The sequence below is a fragment of the Schistocerca cancellata genome, chromosome 9 (assembly GCF_023864275.1).
Source record: "Schistocerca cancellata isolate TAMUIC-IGC-003103 chromosome 9, iqSchCanc2.1, whole genome shotgun sequence".
NCBI lineage: Eukaryota > Metazoa > Arthropoda > Insecta > Orthoptera > Acrididae > Schistocerca > Schistocerca cancellata.
Window position 1 is genome coordinate 421,155,836 of NC_064634.1, and position 22,437 is coordinate 421,178,272.

The following is a 22,437-nucleotide window of genomic DNA, read 5'->3' on the forward strand; positions in this document are numbered from 1 at the left end:
TATCAAGGAGTTGTCCCCCCCCCCTCCAACCTCCTACTCCCCCCATTCCCACAGGCATGATGAAGAAGGCATCGGGATTAATCAGACCATGCAACGCTCTTCCACTGTACCAACGTTCAGTGCCAATGATCACGTGTCCATTTAAGTCGTAGTTTCCGACGACGTGTTGTTAACTTTGGCACATACATAGGCCGTCGGCTGCGGAGACCCATCGTTAGGAGTGTTCGGTGCACTACGTGTTCACACATACTTGTCCTCTGCCCAGCATTAAAGTCTGATGTTAGTTCCTCCACAGTTAGCCGTCTGCCCAGCCTACTAATTCCGACATGTGTAATGAGATGTGACCGCCCAGTCCCATGACATCTGGACGTGTTTTCACCTTGGTTTCGCCACGTATTGAAGACACTCACCACAGCACTCCTCGAACATCCACAGTTTCCGAAATGCTGGTGCCGAGACTCTGGGCCATCACAATTTGCCCTCGGTCAAACTAACAAGGGGAGCCTAAGGCGGGATCACCGATTTACTTCAGACTTTGTACACATTAAGTAGGACATTAAAGCAACATAATGTGGAAGTAGTAAGGTGCACTACTCTGGGCAATTCCGAGAAAATCGCAAGAGACGTTTCACGTGTCTGTAATGTAACTGATGTATTTGAACGTGGAAACTGGACGTTAGAGTTCATGGTGGTCAAGTGTTTGGCGTTTGGCCTTGACAAGACGAGAGTATATGAGGCGACTGTTTGAATCCCGTTCAAACCTTCACTTTTGTAGTACAAGAGGTATTCACCTACACTATTAGTTCATGTTACATTCGCGACGTCTCACCGCTGCGCAGGTTAACTACCAAATGGATCCTGCCTCTGTGTCTGCAGCTCGAAGCGTCGAGGTGTAAAGTGGTTCCGGGTGCCTTACCAGAGGCATGTATAGGGGATTTCGCAAATAACGATAGGTTTACATTTTCAGGAAAAATCAATACGTTTCTTCATGTACTTGTCGATAGTTACAAATGGGTTTATTCTAGCAATTAAATTTAATTTAAAGTATTAAGCAGTCAAATAACGTGAAATTCATTAAAACTTCATGCAAATACACGTGTTTCTTTTTTTTTGTACATTATATCATCCCTCGAATTTCATACAATTGAAATAGTATGACCACTGATGAAAAAGATATAGATCGAAAATTATGTGCGAGTAGGAGTCAAACCGTCGTCTCACACATGTTAGTCTTCCGTAAATCGTAGGCTAACCACTTGAACATCACGGACTCTAACATTCGGCATCTATGCGCAGATACATCAGTTACATAATAGATGCTTAAAATTTCGCTTGATATTTTCTCGGAATTGTCAGAGTAGTGCACCTTACTACTTGCACATTATGTTGTTTTAATAGCCTAGTAAAGATGTACAAAGTTTCAAGTAAATCTGTGATCCCAACGCAGTGGCCTCCCCTTGTCGGATAGATCTTGCGGTTTCCCCGTTCTACCCTTGGACAGCGCGCTCACTGGTACTGCACTACTGGCCATTAAAATTGCTACACCAAGAAGAAATGCAGATGATAAACGGGTATTCATTGGACAAATATATTATACTAGAATTGACATGTGATTACATTTTTACGCAATTTGGGAGCATAGATCCTGAGAAATCAGTACCCAGAACAACCTCCTCTGGCCGCAATAACGGCCTTGATACATCTGGGATGGCGTGTACAGGTACAGCTGCCCATGAAGCTTCAACACGATACCACAGTTCATCAAGAGTAGTGACTGGCGTATTGTGACGAGCCAGTTGCTCGGCGACCATTGACCAGACGTTTTCAGTTGGAGACAGATCTGGAGAATGTGCTGGCCAGGGCAGCAGTCGAACATTTTTTGTATCCAGAAAGGCCCGTACAGGACCTGCAACATGCATTCGTGCATTATCCTGCTGAAATGTAGGGTTTCGCAGGGATCGAATGAAGGGTAGAGCCACGGGTTGTACCACACCTGAAATGTAACGTCCACTGTTCAAAGTGCCGTCAATGCGAACAAGAGGTGACCGAGACGTGTAACCAATGGCACCCCATACCATCACGCCGGGTGATACGCCAGTATGGCGATGACGAATACACGCTTCCAATGTGCGTTCACCGCGATGTCGCTAAACACGGATGCAACCATCATGATTCTGTAAGCAGAACCTGAATTCATCCGAAAAAATGACGTTTTGCCATTCGTGCACCCAGGTTCGTCGTTGAGTAGACCATCGCCGGCTCACCTGTCTGTGATGCAGCATCGAGGGTAACCGCAGCCATGACCTCCAAGCTGTTAGTCCATGCTGCTGCAAACGTCGTCGAACTGTTCGTGCAGATGGTTGTTGTCTTGCAAACGTCCCCATCTGTTGACTCAGGGATCGAGACGTGGCTGCACGATCCGTTAAAGCCATGCGGGTACGATGCCTGTCATCTCGACTGCTAATGATACGAGGCTGTTGGGATCCAGCACGGCGTTCCGTATTACCCTCCTGAACCCACCGACTCCATATTCTGCTAACAGTCATTGGATCTCGACCAACGCGAGCAGCAATGTTCCGATACGATAAACCGCAATCGCGATAGGCTGCAATCCGACCTGTATCAAAGTTGGAAACGTGATGGTACGCATTTCTCCTCCTTACACGAGGCATCACAAGAACGTTTCACCAGCCAACGCCCGTCAACTTTTGTTTGTGTATGAGAAATCGGTTTCAAACTTTCCTCATGTCAGCACGTTGTAGGTGTCACCACCGCCGCCAATCTTGTGTGAATGCTCTGAAAAGCTAATCATTTGCATATCACACCCATCTCCTTCCTGTCGGTTAAATTTCGCGTTTGTAGCACGTCATCTTCGTGGTGTTGCAGTTGCAATGGGCAGTAGTGTATTACATGCACCGTGCAGGTGTCCGACTAGCAAGTAACGCTGCTATCGCCTGGGCGGGTTTATATCGATACTAGGTCGGTGGTCACAATGTTCTGGCTGATCAGTGTATGGTCGTTTGTATGGAGGAGTGAAGTTTTTAAGATTTCTCTGCAAACCTGCTCCCTCATCTTATGTGAGGGTGGACTGAGACTAATGGACTTCAACGCAAAATGCGCGTCACTACTTGTCAACAGAATTAGGTGTGTAATAGAAAAGAGACCACAATCGCCAACTGCTCTACTGTTTTCTAAATATTGCACGACATCAAAGCTAACGCCGGTAAATAAGTGGATACACTAGACTCATTAAATTTCATCCGAAATTATCATCTCTCTGTAGAGTACATACCAATGGACGTCCTAAAAGAAGGAAAAGTTCCTAAAATGTGCACAGCTCTCAAAGAAATCCCAGTTTCTAATAAGTGGGAAGTTAGAGTACCTCAGCACAACTGGAAAATCGTCTGGGAAAATTTCGCGATGAAAATAATGCCAGAAGGCGCCAAACTGACTTGGTACAAAGTGGTAAACCGGACAATAGCGCCCAACTCCAAACTTTACTCCATCCAGTTAAAACCGTCTGCCGAAATTATACACTCCTGGAAATTGAAATAAGAACACCGTGAATTCATTGTCCCAGGAAGGGGAAACTTTATTGACACATTCCTGGGGTCAGATACATCACATGATCACACTGACAGAACCACAGGCACATAGACACAGGCAACAGAGCATGCACAATGTCGGCACTAGTACAGTGTATATCCACCTTTCGCAGCAATGCAGGCTGCTATTCTCCCATGGAGACGATCGTAGAGATGCTGGATGTAGTCCTGTGGAACGGCTTGCCATGCCATTTCCACCTGGCGCCTCAGTTGGACCAGCGTTCGTGCTGGACGTGCAGACCGCGTGAGACGACGCTTCATCCAGTCCCAAACATGCTCAATGGGGGACAGATCCGGAGATCTTGCTGGCCAGGGTAGTTGACTTACACCTTCTAGAGCACGTTGGGTGGCACGGGATACATGCGGACGTGCATTGTCCTGTTGGAACAGCAAGTTCCCTTGCCGGTCTAGGAATGGTAGAACGATGGGTTCGATGACGGTTTGGATGTACCGTGCACTATTCAGTGTCCCCTCGACGATCACCAGTGGTGTACGGCCAGTGTAGGAGATCGCTCCCCACACCATGATGCCGGGTGTTGGCCCTGTGTGCCTCGGTCGTATGCAGTCCTGATTGTGGCGCTCACCTGCACGGCGCCAAACACGCATACGACCATCATTGGCACCAAGGCAGAAGCGACTCTCATCGCTAAAGACGACACGTCTCCATTCGTCCCTCCATTCACGCCTGTCGCGACACCACTGGAGGCGGGCTGCACGATGTTGGGGCGTGAGCGGAAGACGGCCTAACGGTGTGCGGGACCGTAGCCCAGTTTCATGGAGACGGTTGCGAATGGTCCTCGCCGATACCCCAGGAGCAACAGTGTCCCTAATTTGCTGGGAAGTGGCGGTGCGGTCCCCTACGGCACTGCGTAGGATCCTTCGGTCTTGGCGTGCATCCGTGCGTCGCTGCGGTCCGGTCCCAGGTCGACGGGCACGTGCACCTTCCGCCGACCACTGGCGACAACATCGATGTACTGTGGAGACCTCACGCCCCACGTGTTGAGCAATTCGGCGGTACGTCCACCCGGCCTCCCGCATGCCCACTATACGCCCTCGCTCAAAGTCCGTCAACTGCACATACGGTTCACGTCCACGCTGTCGCGGCATGCTACCAGTGTTAAAGACTGCGATGGAGCTCCGTATGCCACGGCAAACTGGCTGACACTGACGGCGGCGGTGCACAAATGCTGCGCAGCTAGCGCCATTCGACGGCCAACACCGCGGTTCCTGGTGTGTCCGCTGTGCCGTGCGTGTGATCATTGCTTGTACAGCCCTCTCGCAGTGTCCGGAGCAAGTATGGTGGGTCTGACACACCGGTGTCAATGTGTTCTTTTTTCCATTTCCAGGAGTGTATTTTTGGAGGAAATAACTGAACATTGTTTTGCGTCCCAAAATTTGTGGCGATATGGGACACAGCAATAGACATGATTCGATTGATCAGTAGAACGGATATACGCAATATGCAAGCCCCTAGCAACATGGCATCCGAATAGAAAGTTTCCCAAAGGAAAAAAAAAAAAAAATGGTTCAAATGGCTCTGAGTACTATGGGACAACATCTGAGGTCATCAGTCCCCTTGAACTTAGAACTACTTAAACCTAACCAACCTAAGGACATCATACACATCCATGCCCGAGGCAGGATTCGAGCCTGCGATCGTAGCAGTCGCGCGGTTCCAGACTGAAGTGCCTAGAACCGCTCGGCCACCTAGGCCGGCCTGTTGGTGGAGGAGAGTTGATACAGAATGTAGTTTCTCCTACATTGGTAAAATTGTACGTGTTTATATTTATCTGTTGCAGTTTAAAGATAGAGAAACTATTCAAACAGTCAGTGTTAGTTGCAATTTGAGTAATTATTGTACTGTTATCAGTGTTAACTTTGCTGCTCATACTTTTCCTATGAGCATACATAAACTGGTGTTTACATTGAAGCTATATGATTCACTGCGTTCTCCCAACATTCCACAAGGGGTAAAACTGGGAAGAAGGATAATCTGAGAATTTCGATCCAGAAGTGAAAGTGATGGCACGGTTACGCGGATAGGGTCAAAATTTCTCGGTCTGGTACGCAGATCTAATTGATAACAAAGGAAATTTAATTTTTATCGTGTAGGTACACGTTGAAAAATAGCGTACATCAACTGTCAGCTTGATCGATGATATAGTTGATGAAGACCTTTCATTCAAATAGGTGGACTGGAAAATCGTTCTGTCGTAAAATGTTTGCTTTTCGACTGCTTATCACCAACGAAAATATGTTCAAAGTACGTGAAAATTCCTAAAGCGTCTTCCCCTCACTATAAATAGTTAAGAAATGTGTGGGTAGCCTCGAACGAGTAGGACTTTTCTTCAAGATGATGAGTGTCAAGGACGCTCCAAAACTACACATACACACTCATAGATAATGTGGTATAGGATGATTAAAGCTGTATGTAGCAGCCGACGTCATAGACGTATGAGAAGAAACGGGCCGAACATTATTTCTTGAACAACAATGAAGTCACCTGTTTCCTATAGTCTTGGATATGTACTGTTTTCAGACATAACTGAACTTGGAATACGAGACGTGGAATCTCAAAAACGATCAAGAAAACTGCGACTCTACTAAAGCCGAACTTACTTTCATACACAACAAAAACTGGTTGATATGAAATTGTAATTTAGTCCGGGTAAAACAGTAAAATATCAGGGCAATCTTTTGGTGACACAAAATTGTCATCCCTATACCAACTTTAACTTTACGCCTAACAGATTCCGTACTCGTTTGTTTCTATCTGGAATCTTAGTGATCCTGCTCACACGCACTCTTTAGCGCCAGTGCCCTATACCTGTGTGGAGGGCTGGCATACCGTACTATAAAGGCAATTCGCAGCTGTAAAGTACTTTCGCTAGTGCGTCCCCCACTTTCCCCAGAGGAACGCGTGTGCCGACCTCGCTACAAGGGCGAAAGCGCGGGATTCCGGCAGCATGCGCCACGTCTCAGAGATAAGAATTTGCATTCCGCCTCTCCACGCAAATACTGCTGAGTGAGTTGTTTAAATGTCGCAAGATTCCGAAACCTAGACTTCCTTCCGTTTCGAATCTCACCGAACCTCTCCTGCGCGCAAAAAAAGAAGCACTCAAAAGGGGGAGAGGAAACGGAATGAAACTGCACGTGCTGATGTTATTTCAGTGATTACAATCTCGAGTAAAATTCAAAAAGAACTTGGCAGTATGAGCCAGTTCAGCACCATAACGTTGCATCTCCTCTGGCCAGGATGGATGCAGTGATTGGATTGGAAAGTGGACCATAAACAATCTGTACCTTCTCTCCAGGCAACGTAGTCCAAAATTGCTGAATGTAATCCTTGATATCCTTCTCACTTGGACGGAGTTGACGTCCAATCTGGTCAGACGCATGTTTCATCGGGAACAGACAGGGAAATCTTGTTGGTCAAAGAAGTCCTCAACATCACGCAGAGCGTTCATAGATACACAAGTCATGTGTTATAGAGCATTTCTATTGATAAATGGCACCACGATACTATCGAGGAAATCATGAGGCCGCAGGATGTCCGTGATGTATCGTTTTGCCGTCAACCGTTCCTTCTCAATCGCTATCAGCCGTAACCCGTACTCGATGGCTTCCCACTCCGTGAAGCCAGGAGTAACACTGCTGTGCCTCTCCGAAACGTTGGACGAATAGGAACTGTTACGAAGTCAACACATCGAAAAAGATCATTCTCAATAGTGCAGAATCATGATTCATCGCTGAACACAATGCGGCTCATGCATCAGCAATCCATACTTCCTGGTCATGGCACTTCTCCAGACGTAACCGTTTGTTTTTTAGCGTTTTAGCGCAGATGTTAAGAAGGGATACGATGTGCTCGGTGCTCAGTACGGTGATTCTCCCTTGTGGTGGTCAGATGTGGACCAACCGGAAGCTTGATGACGAATATGGCTGCCCTCATATTGCGATGCAGTGCAACACTGGGCCACTGTCACAGCCGAATGCCCCTAAGTCTGGACACTGTACAATTCGACCGAATGGAGATCCACAGTGAGGCCCCTTTAAAACTCTGGCTGTTTCTGATAACGCTGTCTCACACGTTTACATGGCGTCTCCGTGGCCTTGACAGTGATCACTCAGCTCTTCATTCTTCTTCCATACCCTACCAGTACTGGTAACAAAACTAAGCACGAAGAGCACTAATGTACTCTAAAGGCCGTTCTACTTGCCACAGAACGTTTCAGCTCTAATCATTAACATACCTGCCAATGCTGTGGATGGGGAGAAGATTAGTGTTTAACGTCCCATCGACAACGATACCATTAGAGACGGAGCACAAGCTCGGATTATCTCAGGATGGCGAAGGAAATCGGCCGTGCCCTTTCAAAGGAACTGTCCCAGCATTTGCCTGAAGCGATTTGGGAAATCACGGAAAACCTAAATCAGGGTGACTGGACGCGGGTTCGAACCGTCGTCCTCCAGAATACGAGCCCAGTGTGCTAATCACAGTGCCATCTCGCTCGGTGTGTGCATAGTTTCATTGACATCTGACCATGCTTTCTGGGTGTTTTACTTTTTTTGTAATGCAGAGTGCATATTTCCTCTCATTGCTGTCTCTTAAGTAGATTGTACGAGGGTGTGCTAGAAAGTAATACCTCCGAATTTTTCATACGAAAACCCTGAAAGCTTTTTTAAAATAATATCAACTTCGTTAACTCTTTTTGTCTTTATTCTTCATGTCTGCCTATTTATTTCTCAACATAGCCACCGTGGCAAAGAACACTTTTCTCCTATCGAGGGATCAATTTGTTGGTAACGTCACTGTAGAATATTCGTTGACGGAGCCGTAACGGCCCCTCTGCTTGCAAGTCTTCGCCACTATTCAAATGGACTGCTCAAAGGTTTTCTCCGAGATCTAGAAACATATGGAAGTCGCATAGGGCCGTGTCGGGACTACACTATGCGATCAAAAGTATCCGGACAACCCCGAAAACACTATTTTTCATATTAGGTGCATTTTTCTGCCACCTACTGCCAGGTACTCCATATCAGCGACCTCAGTAGTCATTAGACATCATGAGAGGGCAGAATGCGGCGCTCCGCAGAACTCACGGACTTCGACCGTGGTCAGGTGATTGGGTGTCACTTGTGTCATACGTCTGTACGCGAGATTTCCGCACTCCTAAACATCCATAGGTCCACTGTTTCCGATGTGATAGTGAAGTGGAAACGTGAAGGGACACGTACAGCACAAAAGCGTACAGGGCGACAGTTGAAGAGGGTCTAATGTGTAATAGGCAGACATCTATCCAGACCATCACACAGGAATTCCAAACTGCATCAGGATCCACTGCAAGTACTGTGACAGTTACGTGGGAGGTGAGAAAACTTGGATTTCATGGTCGAGGGGCTGCTCATGAGCCACACATGACGCCTGTAGATGCCAAACGACGTCTCGCTTGGTGTAAGGAGCGTAAACATTGGACGATTGAACAGTGGAAAAACGTTTGTGGAGTGACGAATCACCATACACATAGTGGCGATCCGACGGCAGGGTGTGGGTATGGCGAATGCGCGGTGAACGTCATCTGCCTGCGTGTGTAGTGTCAACAGTAAAATTCGGAGGTGGTGGTGTTATGGTTTGGGCGTGTTTTTTTTATGGAAGCGGCTTGCACCCCTTGTTGTTTTGCGTGGTACTACCACAGCACAGGCCTACATTGATGTCTTAAACACCTTCCTGCTTCCCACTGTTGAAGAGCAATCCGGGGACGGCTATTGCATCTTTCAACACAATCGAGCACCTGTTCATAATGCACAGCCTGTGGCGGAGTGGTTACACGACAATATTATCCCTGTAATGGACTGGCCTGCACCGTGACCTGACCTGAATCCTATAGAACACCTTTGGGATTTTTGGAAGGCCGACTTCGTGCCAGGCCTCACCGAAAGACATCGACACCTCAGTGCAACACTCCGTAAATAATGGACTGCCATTCTCCAAGAAACCTTCCAGCTCCTGATTTAATGCGAGAGTGGAAGCTGTCATCAAGGCTAAGGGCGGGCCAACACCATACTTCAGCATTACCGATGGAGGGCGCCACGAACTTGTAAGTCATTTTCAGTCAGGTGTTCGGATACTTTTGATCACATTGTGTATATCGAGGATGATCGATGACAGTGAACCCAAGGCGAGGGATGTTACAGATGTGACCGTGCTCGTGTGTGGTCCGGCAAAGTCATGCTTAAGATGAGAGGGCTCCATGTGTGGATGAACTAATTCGTGCTTTCCGTTTACAGAGGGTCTCTCATACACCGACATAGTAAAGTTACTCATCACCACGCTACACGCAACAATTCGGAGCCCTCTAGCGGCAGACGGGATCAGGAGATCCAGTACACTATTTCTAACTTAATATATACGTGATTGCACTGGTATTCTTAAAAAAAAAAACAACAGTGCCTACTTACATCTTTTAACAATGAATCCTATTAATAAGAACTTAATATGCGGTACAGTTACATTAATGTGACCACCGTCTATGTTCTACGTCAGCCTGCAACAATGACTCATAGACGATAGGTGGCAGCACTAGCAGTGGAGGATATATGAAGCGTTTAGGGGAGACGCGGACAGCAGTGCAGTCGTTGTCGTAACGCGGAAATGGAGCGATTTACCTGACGTCATAAAGGGCATAATCGTTCGCTCTCGGGCCAAGGGTGGAAGTATTCCTGAAACGGCGAAGTCTGTAAGCTGTTCGTGTGCCGCCGTGGTTAAAATATTCCTTGCATGGCAAAACGGCGCTATCCAAAACTGGCGCCTAGGCAACAGTTGTGCACCACGGGTCGTAGATGACTGTGATGAATGACGGCTGATGACATGAGTACGGGCGAAGAGACGTCCAACTGTTGAGCATCTGACTGCCCAGATGAACCCTAGATGGGGTCTTCCGGTCAAAAACGCCATACGACGATTTCATTTTCAAATCCAACGGATAGGCGAGAAATCCCCTTATCCTCTAATGCTAACTGAATTGATTAGTTTTAGTACAAGTAATTAGTTACGTATTAAGTGTCCATTATACCGGTATGTTCTTCGTCATGTTGCAAACATGTTTCCATACGCCTCGATGTTTTTCTTGACATATTTTGAGCACGTCCGGTGTTATAGTGCGAAATCCATCCTCAAGAACATTGTGCACTTCTTTGTTTGTGGCATAACTCCGAGCACATACACGCCCATTAATGACTCCCCATAATAAGTCGTTAAGTGTGATGAGGTCAGAACCTCTCGGTGGCCATATCAAGAGAGCTACTGTTGCTGATGAACCAAGACCTAAATCGGTCCTGGAAAGTGTTCATTTAGGAACTCGCGCACTGCAAGAGCATGGTGAGGAGCCGCTCCTTCTTGCTGCAGCCATGTGCATTCTGTGACGCCCCGGTTCTCAAGCTGAGGTATTAAACACGTTTGTGATGATGATGAGGTTACATACTCCTTGACAAAGCGTAGGGGACGATGCGGGAGAACCGGACCGCCGTATTAGCCAAGGTCCTAACGGAGGTGGTTTGCCATTGCCTTCCTCCGACAATAACGGGGATGAATGATGATAATAACACCCAGTCATCTCGGGGCAGGTGTATATCCCTGACTCCGCCAGGGAATCGAACCCGGGACCCCGTGCTCGGAAAGCGTGAACGCTACCGCGAGACCATGAGCTGCGGACAAACACGTTTGTAACACGTTTAACTAATTTGCGCCATTCACGTCTCTACAAAAAGTACGGTCACAGCAAACGTTCTGATGTCATCGCTGCCCATATCATCACGTGAGGAGGGTTCCTCTTTCTAATTTGATCGGACAACGAGAATTCTCTTTGGACCAATCGCAAATAGATTTAGCACGTAAGCTGCGATAAATGGCATATTCCTCTGAAAACATAACTTTGGCACGGTTCACTGCAATTTGGAGATTGAGTTAACAAAGCATGACATGCTAAAACGCGCCCATTCCGGTCTCTGTCCGATAACTCATTTACGAACGGCGGTCGGAAAGGTCTCATCTTAATATATTTTGTCATGTGAGCTCGCGTTATTGTTCTCGACATATCGTTTCCTAAAACACGTTTACGTGACGATTCCGTAGGAAATTTTTGTGGTAAGTTCGTATGGGACCAAACTGCTAAGGTCATCGGTCCCTAGGCTTACACAGTACTTAATAAAACTAACTTAAGCTAACGACACCACACACACCCATGCCCGAGGGAGGACTCGAACCTCCGACGGGGGCAGCCGCTCGAGCCGTGGCAAGGCGCCTTAGACCGCATGGCATTTCGTAGGAGATTGTTCAATCGAAGCAGAGACTCCGGCACATGTTTCCTTCCTGTTGTGTCTTCTTCTTCCATTCCGCGGCCTGTCTTTAGCACTGCCAAAAGCAAAAGCAGGTCTTTACCAATCCAGATGACTTTGGCTGTGGAGCCTTACTAAATCTTTCGTGGAATGCTCCCATTATCAGTCTCATTGTCCGTTCTGTGTTTTGTCGTTCCTCGGTAATGAAGCTATGACCGCTTGCATCTTCCAGCTCGACTACGGCTATGACTGCAAAAGCATGTAAGCGTGAATTCCAACAATTGTTTCCAACACCTGATTAGAAGTAACATAGCTACCAATGCTGAATAATAACATTATATACTAAACTGGTGTTACGGTGGTAGGGAAATTCTTGCCCAGCCTGTACTCTTCACAAATTCTTACTCGTCGCTTCCGCTGTTTACTTTAGGTGCAGTGGCCCACGAGAGAGTGAAAATATGTAAAAACAAGCGAACACTCTGGTATTTACATTAAAGCAATGAGAGATGATTATAAGGACATATAATGCTGAACTAAGCTTCTTGTTTAATTCATCTACATTCGCATCTACGCTATAATCACATGGTAAAGCTCTCGTGTGTTAATGAGCTTGGACAATTTAAGCGCTTTTCAACACATCTTACACTCCTGGAAATGGAAAAAAGAACACATTGACACCGGTGTGTCAGACCCACCATACTTGCTCCGGACACTGCGAGAGGGCTGTACAAGCAATGATCACACGCACGGCACAGCGGACACACCAGGAACCGCGGTGTTGGCCGTCGAATGGCGCTAGCTGCGCAGCATTTGTGCACCGCCGCCGTCAGTGTCAGCCAGTTTGCCGTGGCATACGGAGCTCCATCGCAGTCTTTAACACTGGTAGCATGCCGCGACAGCGTGGACGTGAACCGTATGTGCAGTTGACGGACTTTGAGCGAGGGCGTATAGTGGGCATGCGGGAGGCCGGGTGGACGTACCGCCGAATTGCTCAACACGTGGGGCGTGAGGTCTCCACAGTACATCGATGTTGTCGCCAGTGGTCGGCGGAAGGTGCACGTGCCCGTCGACCTGGGACCAGACCGCAGCGACGCACGGATGCACGCCAAGACCGTAGAATCCTACGCAGTGCCGTAGGGGACCGCACCGCCACTTCCCAGCAAATTAGGGACACTGTTGCTCCTGGGGTATCATCGAGGACCATCTCTTTACCGTCTCCATGAAGCTGGGCTACGGTCCCGCACACCGTTAGGCCGTCTTCCGCTCACGCCCCAACATCGTGCAGCCCGCCTCCAGTGGTGTCGCGACAGGCGCGAATGGAGGGACGAATGGAGACGTGTCGTGTTCAGCGATGAGAGTCGCTTCTGCCTTGGTGCCAATGATGGTCGTATGCGTGTTTGGCGCCGTGCAGGTGAGCGCCACAATCAGGCCTGCATACGACCGACGCACACAGGGCCAACACTCGGCATCATGGTGTGGGGAGCGATCTCCTACACTGGCCGTACACCACTGGTGATCGTCGAGGGGACACTGAATAGTGCATGGTACATCCAAACCGTCATCGAACCCATCGTTCTACCATTCCTAGACCGGCAAGGGAACTTGCTGTTCCAACAGGACAATGCACGTCCGCATGTATCCCGTGCCACCCAACGTGCTCTAGAAGGTGTAAGTCAACTACCCTGGCCAGCAAGATCTCCGGATCTGTCCCCCATTGAGCATGTTTGGGACTGGATGAAGCGTCGTCTCACGCGGTCTGCACGTCCAGCACGAACGCTGGTCCAACTGAGGCGCCAGGTGGAAATGGCATGGCAAGCCGTTCCACAGGACTACATCCAGCATCTCTACGATCGTCTCCATGGGAAAATAGCAGCCTGCATTGCTGCGAAAGGTGGATATACACTGTACTAGTGCCGACATTGTGCATGCTCTGTTGCCTGTGTCTATGTGCCTGTGGTTCTGTCAGTGTGATCATGTGATGTATCTGACCCCAGGAATGTGTCAATAAAGTTTCCCCTTCCTGGGACAATGAATTCACGGTGTTCTTATTTCAATTTCCAGGAGTGTAGATTGATTATTAAGACTCGTGTCCTTCCAGCGATATGAAAAATTAGTCGTGTCACCAGTACTTGATTTTCTTCCGTTGACAATCGTTTCAAAAGATAACTCCACAACCTGACTTTCGTTTTGCTACTGGCGTAGTCAATAAGCTTTCTGCAGCGTTAACAAATGATAATAATAATGTCGTGTGACCAGCGCCTCCCATCGGGTAGACCGTTCACCGGGTGCAAGTCTTTCGATTGGACGCCACTTCGGCGACTTGCGTGTCGATGAATGATGATGATTAGGACAACACAACACCCAGTCCCTGAGAGGAGAAAATCTCCGCCCCAGCCGGGAATCGAACCCGGGCCCTGAGGATTGACATTTTGTCGCGCTGACCACTCAGCTACTGGGGATGGACTTAACAACTGATGATACATCATCATATTTTTAGACAAGTCAAGAGAATGTAGCTTTCTACTTAAGTAACTGAAGATTTTGCTCATACTAGTGTATTGCATGGGTAGTTTTTGGTATACCAAAGGGGAAGTCTAGCACAATTAACTATTTAAGGTCAGCTACGACGACGGAAACTGGCCGTGCAGTCTACTTTCATCTCTTTGGGTATCCGTGTTAAGTTATTCATTGTCCTTTTAAGTCGATCATTTCGCACCATGCACGTGATTGTCAACAATATTACGCTCTTACATGAGTCATACAAAACTGAAGTAGTTATAAACCTAAAACAATAACTTAAAGCCGGCCGGTGTGGCCGAGCGGTTCTAGACGCTACAGTCTGAAACCGCGTGACCGCTACGGTCGCAGGTTCGAATCCTGCCTCAGGCATGGATATGTGTGATGTCCTTAGGTTAGTTAGGTTTAATTAGTTCTAATTTCTAGGAGACTGATGACCTTAGAAGTTAAGTCCCATAGTGCTCAGAACCATTTGAATCTTACTTCGTGCAGACATCTACTTCTGCATCTACACGACCCCTCTGCAGCTCACATGTAAGCGTTTAGCAGAGTCTTCACGTTCAGTCTATTTTTTTAATTATTTCAACTACGAGCGTTAAACACCCGTTCTTTCTTTTTTTTAACATTCCACCCTCGATTAGGACGTGGAATAAATGAACACCTATCTTTCTACGCGTGGTAGGATTAGGATGACCATTTCTCCTCATGTAGGCGGGAGTCAACAAAGCATTTTGGCATTTGGAAGGGAAAATTGGTGGTTCTCTCCTTTGAACTGGTAAGGATCCCATAACGTGCAGCTATGCTCCAGACAAATACGGACAAGTGTACTGTAGGCCGTCTCATAGGTTTCTTGCGTCTTCTAATTTTTTGTCTGCTCGCCTCCTCCTCCTCACGCCTCCAACACTTCTCAATGGTTGTTCCATTTCAGCGGTTCGTAATTGTAATCCCTAGATATTTAATCGAATCGACAACATTTAAATTTGTATGCTTTATCATGTAACCAAAATTTAAAGGAATTTATTTGGCGGTCTTTTGAAAGGCCTCAGACTTTTTATTGTGCAGGATCAATTAGCGCTTTTCTCACTACGCAGACATCTTGGCTAAATTGTTTCATAATGCCTTTTCATTTTCTGATGATCCTACTAGAATGTACTGACAGTAACATTTCCAAACATTTTAAGACGAATTATCTCCTAAATCGCTTAAATAGACTAAGAACGGAAGAGGGAAATGAGCGCTTCATGGAGAACTTCACTTTTCGCTAGGTCAGTTACTAAGACCTGTGACCTTTCTGAATGGAAACAGCAAATCCAATCACTCAGCTGAGACAATATTTCATAGGCACACGTTTTTATTAGATAAGGCTTGGGACAAAACAGAAAGAGAGAAGCAACGGATAATACCATGAAATGTAGCGGAATAAAGACCGCCTGCACTTTCAGTGCCACGTTTGGACAAACGATACGACAGTGGTAGGCACCGACACGTTTCTTGTGGACGCCTGTCTACCGCTATTAGTTTTTGTCTCTCTGGAGAATATGTCACAGAAAAAAAGGAAACCAAACTCCCCAATACTGTGAGCCTGCTTTTCCGCCTCTTATCACTGAGCTCTGTGGCTGACCTTCGGCTACACTGAGGACGGTAATGGTAACTTCAACAAGCTGACACGGAAGCGCCCACCTTGTTTACTACCCGTTCGCTCACTTCCTGTTACTAATCGCTTTCGGATGGGCTCGCTCCGCATTCTCCTGATACGGACGTCGAAACCGGAGGGGCGCCATATTCCGGGACTAATTTCTCCCACTTGCAGGTGCGGACCGTGCATTGTGCCGCGTGGACATCTCTTCACTCCGCGACCGCCCTGGATGCTGAACGCCTCGAACTCTGGCAGACCGACACTGTTTAGAAACGTGAGTACACGTAGTTACTGTGATTCCACTACCTCTTCATCAAACTGTGCTAAAATGCAGACCATCACGCCGGTATTTGCGCCCTTGACGATATTTGTTATATGGATGTTAGACTGTAGCGTAGGAAATATTTCTGTGTCTTTTAAACTTTCATCTCCTTATGTTGGAGATATCATTATCGGCAGTAGGGTCAGGTATTAGTTTTAAGCTTAAACGAGTTTATACCGTTTGTACATATGCACCCAATGATGTGGTCGTGAAATCATGTCCATGGCCTAATGTCGGTACGAAATTCATCATAAAATTACAGACATTTGCACAACTTTAGCTTCACAGATTAAACAAACTGCAAAGGCAGATTGTAATTATGGGAAATTATGACGAAATAGAGAGCGGCGCGACTGCTAGCAAGCATGATACTCCTACATCTAAAGCTACACTCTGCAAACCAATGTGAAGTGCACGGTAGAGAGTATGTATCTATGTATGTATTAAACCGAGGAGCTATACACGACGGAAAGGCTCCGCCCCGCCGTAGCCCTTAGTGGTTCACAACCCCACAACGGCCACAGCAGTCCACCCACCCCACCACCGCCCCACGCTGAACCCAGGGTTATTGTGGGGTTCGCCCCCCAGTGGAGCCCCCCTCCCTGGGAACGTCTCATACCTGACGAGGGTAACCCCAAATGTTTGCGTGGTAGAATAATTATGTTGTACGCGTAAGTGGATACGGTGTTTACGCAGCAATCGCCGACGCAGTGTACCTGAGGCGGAATGAGGGAAACCAGCCCGCATTCACCGAGGTAGATGGGAAACCGCCTTAAAAACCATCCACAGGCTGGCCGGCACACCGGACCTAGACACTAACCCGCCGGGCGGATTGGTGCCGGGGATCGGCACGCCTTCACGGTCGGGAAGCAACACATTAGACCTCGTGGCTAGCCGGGCGGACACGGCAGAGGGTACTTCTCAGCATAGAACTTCTTCCAATCACATTCGATCATCGAGAGCTGGAGGAATGGTTGTTTAAATGCCTCTGTGTGTGCTGTAATTAGATGTAATCTTGGCTTCGTTGTGCCTACGGGAACAATACATATTGTACTGTATTTCTGCCAGGGACATCCAATAATTAAAGAGACAAATTGAAGAAGACAAAAACTATATTTTTACAAAAGGTCACTTTAGCTTATTCACAACATAATCCCCACCAATATTTATACACCTCTCCCAACGATGCGCTATTTTTTTATGCCTTATGCAAAGAAGTCTTTGTCTCATTGTTTGAGCCGCTTTGCTACAAATTCTTTGACTTCCTCGTTGTCGCTGAACTTTTCCCTACATAATGCCCTCTTGAGTGGACCAAACAAGCGAAAATCTGAGGGAGCCAAATCTGATGTATAGGGATGAGGCCACATTTGTAAATGGTTTTTTGGGTCAGCTGGGCAATGTGGGAGCGAGCATAGTCGTGTAGCAATATCACGCCTTTTCCTTGACATCCGGGGACGTTTTCCTCTCATTACTCGCTTTACTTTGTTCATCAACATCTTCCAAATAATCACAAAGGACGACACCTTGGGCATCCCAAAAGACGCCAAACGTTGCTTTTCCCGCTTGCGTTCTAATTTCTTTTGGACAGGTGAGCTGTGTTTCCATTCTATAATTTCTCTCTTGGACTATGGTTCAAAATGGAGACCCAAGTTTCATCTCGCGTTAAAATCTTGTTTAGGAAAGGGTCACCCTTTCTTCCAAAGTTTTCTTTCAAATCTGGTCACACTCTGAGTCTTGTTCCCTTGGTTGCTGTGTTAACTCTTCCGCCCACTTTTGTGTTTGTTTGGCTCTCCTTGAGCTTGTGACTGATGAAGTTATGAACTGTGGCAACATATACTGCAACTGTTATTGACATATATTCCACTGTAAATCGTCGATCTTCACGAATAGTGACGCCAATTCGCGTTTCAAGCGAAGGAGTTGACACTTACACTTCAACTGCTCGTCTGCACTGAGCTTCTTCTTTCTTCGTGTAGACAAATTAAATGGCTTGTCTGGAACAAAAGTACCATAGCGAACCTTCGCTAGTAGTTGCTCGTCAGTCACTGAGGTTCAGCCGTTTTTGAACAGTTCTACCCAGTACCAAAAATTACTCTTCAGTACATAGATACTTGGTGTCTATCCTAAAGTGTCTGCCAGTTAAGGATTTTGAGAACATCCATGACGATCTCCACTGAGTGAGAAAAACCTTCTTTGTATAAGCTCATGCCCTGATTTTCCTCTTTGGAATGGTTTCCCACCTAGTTAAGCAATATTCAAGGATGAGATGCGCGACTTGTTTGTAAGCAATCGGCTTTGTAGACATTGCAACTTTCCCTGTATCTTACCACCTACTTCACCTATATGATCACTATATTTTCTGTTCCTGTCAGACCTAGACATTCGTATGAGATGAGTGATTCCAGCTAACTCATTGACATTATAATTATAGGATATTACCTTTTCTCGTTCTGTGAGCAGCACAGTCTGGCATTTATGAATATTTGATGCAAGTTTTCCAATTTTTGCACCACTTTGGAATCTTCTCAATGTCTGGCTGAATATTTGTGCAGCTTTTGTCAGGCAGAACTTCATTATGGAGAACGGTCAGGTTATTAATACACAACAAGTACTACCGAGCGAAGTTAGCCCACTGGAATCGCATTCGGGAGGACGACGGTTCAAACCCGCGTCCGGCCATCCTGATTTAGGTTTTCTGTGATTTCCCTAAATCGCTTCAGGCAAATGCTGTAACGGTTCCCTAGAAAGAGCACGGCCGGCTTCCTTTTCCATCCTTCCCTAATCCGATGGTACCGAAGACCTCGTTCTTTGGTCCTCTATCCAGAATCAACCAACCACAACAAGTAGAGTTTTTGTTCAAACTTTCAAACATGTGCAACGTACAGTTCCTTGTTGACTGTTATCTTAAATAACACAGTCCACGCGTTTCATAGAAATGGTGTTCGCAAACACACACACACACACACACACACTTGCGCGCGCAGTGTTCATATTTTTGCCTGAGTCAGTATTGCCCGAGAGACAAAATAACGATAGCTCTAATCCTTCATTTTCGACCATGGTTTCTGGGAGATTTCGCTTGGATATAGGTAAACACCAGAATAACGAATCTGCTCCCAAATATTCTGATTTTGGAACCATACTTCTCTGTCTCCAGTAGTGATAATATTGTCACAAAAAAGAAATTAAGAAACGGGTACAATCATCCGATTAAGACCAAGGTTGTCGAAAGGTTTCCCTTGGTTATAAGACAAAGTCCATAAATCGAAATGTCCCTCGAAATATTCCTCATTGGGAACCTCTCTTCTCAACTCCCAGCTAAGATAACACTGTCGCAGAAAAAAGTTAGATATAGTTTCAGACACCCGCTTTTCATGAGTTTTCTCTTGCCTGCATGCCAAAAGCCAGATTTCGAAATTTCCTTCAAAAATTTCAGTCGAGAGCACTTCTTCTCTACTTCCAGCTCACAGAAACATTTTAAAAATGCCCCCAGTCATCCTGTTCCAACCAAGGTTTTCAAGGGGTTTCCCCTGGCTGTATGGCACATAACTAGAGCTCTTCTCCCAAATAATCCCAGCTGGGATATCGGGCAAATCGCAAATGGTCAGCGTCTGCCACTTAGACAATGAAAGGTTTAAGAAATTCGTAAAATTGTATGAAAATGAATACCGTCTAGTTAGAAAATATTTTCAGCAGAAAGAGCTGGCTTACAAGTCACATACTATCCGAGTTGAGGGAAGTTCAGGTGGATCAATAATTCAAGAACAGTCTTAATCGCATTTATTATTGTTATAATACCGCCAACCGGTTTCATATATATATAGTTTCCTGCCATTATGTAGACAGGAGTGACACCACCAGCAGTCGATCAATGGTGTAAACGCCCAGAAGATGACCCCTACGTCGGGTTGAAACCAGTTGGCGGTATTATAACAATAATAAATGCGATTAAGACTGTTCTTGAATTATTGATTAATCATACTAATCGCTGCTTCTCTCCACAACCATGTTGTCCAAAAGTTCAGGTGGAATCAGCATTAGCACTCACGATCGTTTATCACTGTGTTAGTAAATACAAACATATTCGCGTCGACACAGTAGTTTTGGTACATTCTGGACTTTCGATTGAGGTGTCTTCCAACGGTAAAATTCATGGCAACTGGATAGAACTCCACCACTTCCAAATTCGTGAGGCTATTGAGGTGCCAGATATGTCATATAGAAGGATAAACAATAAAGTTTGAGTCTGCTCTGATGAAATATCCACGTGGGAGGGTATTTCAGAATTGGATTTAGAAAAAATTAAAAGTAATTGGAAGAAGTTTTGGTTTCGTTCTTTGACTGCAGGGAAACATAGGTCCATCGTAGCACCTCGGATGCAAAGCTGCAGCAAAAGCACAAGAAGGAAAACTACCCCGAATGTTCTCAGTAGATGAGAGTATGAACATTGTGTCAGTCTGTTCTTTTGTGGGTAGTTACGAAATCAGTGCCCTAGTCTATGCTCCCACAAACGTACAGTCTCAGCAGTGCTCAGAGGCTAAATGTAACAGGTGCTTCCTGAAAAGTACTGTATCCAAACTGCTGTCGTAGTGCGATTGTGGATGAAAACTGGAATCCGCTTTGTGACGCAGTACACAGTTTATTTCATTCGGACAGTACCAAGGGATCATATCTTCAATTTTCAAAACATGTATTCCTTTCAACATCACACACAATTTTTTGTTAATTTGTTGTTATAAGACTATTCCTGAAATTCAAGCAAGATCCCAACGTTCACTGCCTAAAAGTGAAACTGGATTTAAGTTTGTGACTTCACCTTTCATATCTAGGAATCACCCAACCTCAACATTAGCGAATGTCCGTGATTAAATTTATATAAGGAATACATTGTAGGTGCTCCTCCATATCACTACTGACGAAAATTAGTGCAACATGTGGCATTGTTGATCAGTTCCGACCCGTTTTATGTGCATGTAGACTTACTTGCGCTAAGCACTACAAGCGCAGGAATGCACATTTGCTCAGTAATTGTAAATACGCAGGTACTTCAGGAAACAAATTAATATAAAAGTTTTCTGGACATGGTACCACATCACATTGTAAGAAAACTACACTGCTACGGTAGCAGTGACCATCTTCTGGGCCTGGGTCTGGGTCACCAGTAGAACCAGAAGCAGGCGACTGCAACTGTGGCCTGAACGTTAGTAAAAAAAATGGGTCAAATGGCTCTGAGCACTATGGGACTCAACTGCTGAGGTCATTAGTCCCCTAGAACTTAGAACTAGTTAAACCTAACTAACCTAAGGACATCACAAACATCCATGCCCGAGGCAGATTCGAACCTGCGACCGTAGCGGTCTTGCGGTTCCAGACTGCAGCGCCTTTAACCGCACGGTCACTTCGGCCGGCTGAACGTTAGTACCTCCAGTGAAATTTTTTACATTATGACTCATACTACACCCAGAAGACTTTAATGTTAACTGACTCTGGCCACGGAAACCTACGCAATTATGTTCAGAAAGCATGTCAAAAACGTAATCCCATTTTGAGCTCATAGCGCAACAAGAGTGGTGCACTATCAAAAGAGTTTCCTGCAGAGAGAGTTCTGCTGCGGTACCGTTAACAATTGCGTCATAGTGTTAGTGCGAAATGGCGCCGCAATTGGAGATGTATTCCGAATGTGAAGTACGCAGGATAGTACGAATCCTGTGGGCCATGCGTCTAAAATTGTACACAGATTAATCACGAAAGTCTGGCGATATGTGCACTAAATGCTATGTCGAGTCGAGAAGTAGTGAAATGGCGCTAACAAATTGACTACAGACATGGGATCCGGCTGTCCATATCTTGCGATTACTATCTTTTCGCTAGCTGATAGAACGTCTAGGGAGGGAGGGGAGGAGGGGGGAGGAGGGGGAAGAGGGGAAGAGATTTTCCAACAGTGGGGACGTTCACTCAGCGGTACTCGAATTAAGGCCGGTTCCCACTAGGGCTGCCGCGCGTCAAAACGGCGCGTCAGCGGC

The 22,437-nt window shown here is 46.3% G+C and overlaps 1 protein-coding gene across 2 annotated transcripts in view; it reads left to right on the forward strand.

The window, feature by feature from the left end:
• LOC126100398 (fatty acyl-CoA reductase 1-like) overlaps window positions 1-22,437 on the forward strand; it is a 252,381-nt gene that overhangs the window by 79,995 nt on the left and 149,949 nt on the right. Inside the window, exon 2 of one of the 2 annotated variants that reach the window (XM_049910994.1) lies at window positions 16,267-16,366. The exons of the other annotated variant lie outside the window; for it this stretch is intronic. The gene's annotated coding sequence lies outside the window, so the exon portion shown is untranslated. The remainder of the gene's footprint in view (window positions 1-16,266; window positions 16,367-22,437) is intronic. 2 annotated transcript variants of the gene reach the window in all.